Genomic DNA, 2,713 nt, shown 5'->3' with positions numbered 1-2,713 from the left:
CAGAACCTTGCTGTTTGCCTAAGAGGCACCAGAACCCAGACCCTTAAAGGGCCAGGACCACATTCCTCATCCCATAGCAAATGGGATAAAATAATAGGTAGAGTATTGAGTAAGGCTAAGATTTTGTCACAGGTATTTTTAGTAAAAGTCACAGACAGGTCACTAGCTTTCATGAATTTTTGTTTATTGCCCGTGACCTGTCTGTGACTTTTACTAAAAATAATAGGGGGGGAGGGTTGACTGAAGCCCATGTGGGGGAAAGAGAGCCCAAGCCCCACTGCAGCAGAGGAGCAGGGTGCAGCACTCGCCATCCACGGTGGCACCTCCTTGCCGCTCTCGATGCCCCTCGCTGCGGCAGCTCCTCACAGCTCCAGGTGTCCCCTGCCAGCTGACAGCTTTGGCCCTGCCGCCCTGGGGCTGAAGTGGAAAATGTCAAGGAGGTGTCTGAAAGTCACTGAATCCATGACTTCTGAGACCTCCGTGACAAACTTATTCTTAGTCCTGGGCTCCTCTGGCGGCAGGAAGTTCACTCCCACTACATCAAATTAACGTGAGTAGCCTGACAGTTCTGGGTGCAGCTATGCAACCCTGACACCTAGTGGTTAGGTTAGCACTGGCCATTCATGGTATGCGTACACTGCAAAAAAACACCCCTGGCTGGCCCCTGGCAGCTGACTCAGGCTCACAAGGCTCGGGCTGTAGGGCTATAAAATTGCAGTGTAGCCATTTGGGCTCCGGCTAGAGCCTGGACTCTGGGACCTTCTCCCTTGTGGGTTCCCAGAGCGCAGGCTCCAGCCCAAGTCCAATTTACACAGCAATGTTATAGCCCTAGAGCCCAAATGCCCCCTGCCCTCTAGCCTGAGTCAGCTGACACAGGCTAGCCACAGGTGTCTTATTACAGTGCAGATATACCCTCAGGCACCAAGCTCCTCTGAAAATTGATGCTAGGCAGGTGCTGGCATCCTTTGTGCATTGGTTTCCTGTGTTCCTCCCAGACCAAAGTGGAGGGGTAAATTTGGTACAGTAATTCTTTTTTTGGGGGGAGCTCTGTCTTAACATTTCTATGGTACTTTAAATTCCAAAAAGGCCAAAAGCATTTTACAAAATGTCAAGTGAACTCTACACAAGGATTACTTCATCCAGAGGATGGAGTGCAGTGGTTAAGGTTAAGTCCATTAATGACTATTAGCCAGGATGGGTAAGGAATGGTGTCCCTAGCCTCTGTTTGTCAGAGGATGGAGATGGACGGCAGGAGAGAGATCACTTCATCATTACCTGTTACGTTCACTGCCTCTGGGGCACCTGGCATTGGCCACTGTTGGTAGACAGGATACTGGGCTAGATGGACCTTTGGTCTGACCCAGTATGGCCGTTCTTATGTTCAGTTGTTTAAACAGCTACACAACAACATTACACAACCATTTAGGACAGGAAACAAAAAATGAGCCTGCTCCCTACTGAAACTGCCATGTAGGGGAGGGAGAATTTAGGGAGAAAGACGACCCTGGTTGGAATTTAATGAGGACACCACCCTACTGGTTTTGCAGAGTGCCATGAGATTTGTAATGACCTTACATCTCATCAGAAACCCATCATCTCCTAGCACCACTTTCAGGAAAAAGCACCCTAATCAATTACCAGCTGGTAGGTCTCCCACCTCTATATGACCAGACTCAACTCTGCTTTGCTTGCAAGATTTGCCAGGATCAGAGCCCTGCCATCCCATGGTCAGACTTACTGTGCATGGCCCAGCTGTGTGCTAAAGGCTGCCTGGCCCATGCAGCAGGGTCCGGGTTCCTGGCTGCCCGGCCACCCAGCCCTGCAGGGTCGGGTTCTGGGGTCAGGATTCCCAGCAAGCTGGTGCTTGGGGAGGCCCATGTAAGGGGGCAGCGCATCCGGGTCTTCAGTGGCGGGTCCCTCAGAGGGAAGGACCAGCCACCAAATTGCTGCCGAAGAATGAAGCGGCGTGGTAGAGCAGCCGCCAAAGCCCATCGCGGCTTTTTTTTTTCCCCTTCGCTGCTTGGGGCAGCAAAAAAGCTGGAGCCGGCCCTGGTTGGGGCTGCCCGCCTGGGCCTGCAGGGTTGGGGGTCTGGGGCTGCCAGCCAGCCCTGCACCCCGTTCATGGTCCCACTCCGTGGATGGGTCTTTGGGCAGAAGGCACTGGGCATAGGAATCTGGAGAGGTTTGAGAGGGGGCATGTTGTGGTTCTCAACCTGCAGCCCAGGTAACACACTGTGGGCCACATATGCAGCCCACAATGATAAACAGGTTGAGAACCATTGAGATAGGTCAGCCTGAGGCCTGTCCCTTTTAATGGCCCATCCTGGCTCAGTCAGCTAGGCAACATTCATACCTATGTCTCTTAGGGTATGTCTACACTTAGGCCTGGTCTACACTACACGTTTAAACTGAATTTAGCAGCGTTAAACCAATTTAACCCTTAATGTGCTTAGTGTGGCTGCGTGCACTCGACTTTATACAATCTGTTTTAAAAAAAAGTTTCTGTAAAATCAGAATAATCCCGTAGTGTAGACATAGCCTCATAATGCTACCCCAGTGCACTATAGACACTATCTATGCCAACAGGAGGCGTTCTTGTATCAGCATAGGTAACCCACCTCCCTGAGAGGAGGCAGCTAGGCCCTGGTCTACACTACCTAATTCCTAGGGTAGACATAGCTACTGCCTCTTGGGGCGGGGGGGGGGGGGGGAG

Source organism: Mauremys mutica, chromosome 4, assembly GCF_020497125.1.
Source record: "Mauremys mutica isolate MM-2020 ecotype Southern chromosome 4, ASM2049712v1, whole genome shotgun sequence".
NCBI lineage: Eukaryota > Metazoa > Chordata > Testudines > Geoemydidae > Mauremys > Mauremys mutica.
Note: the sequence above shows the minus strand (reverse complement) of the source record.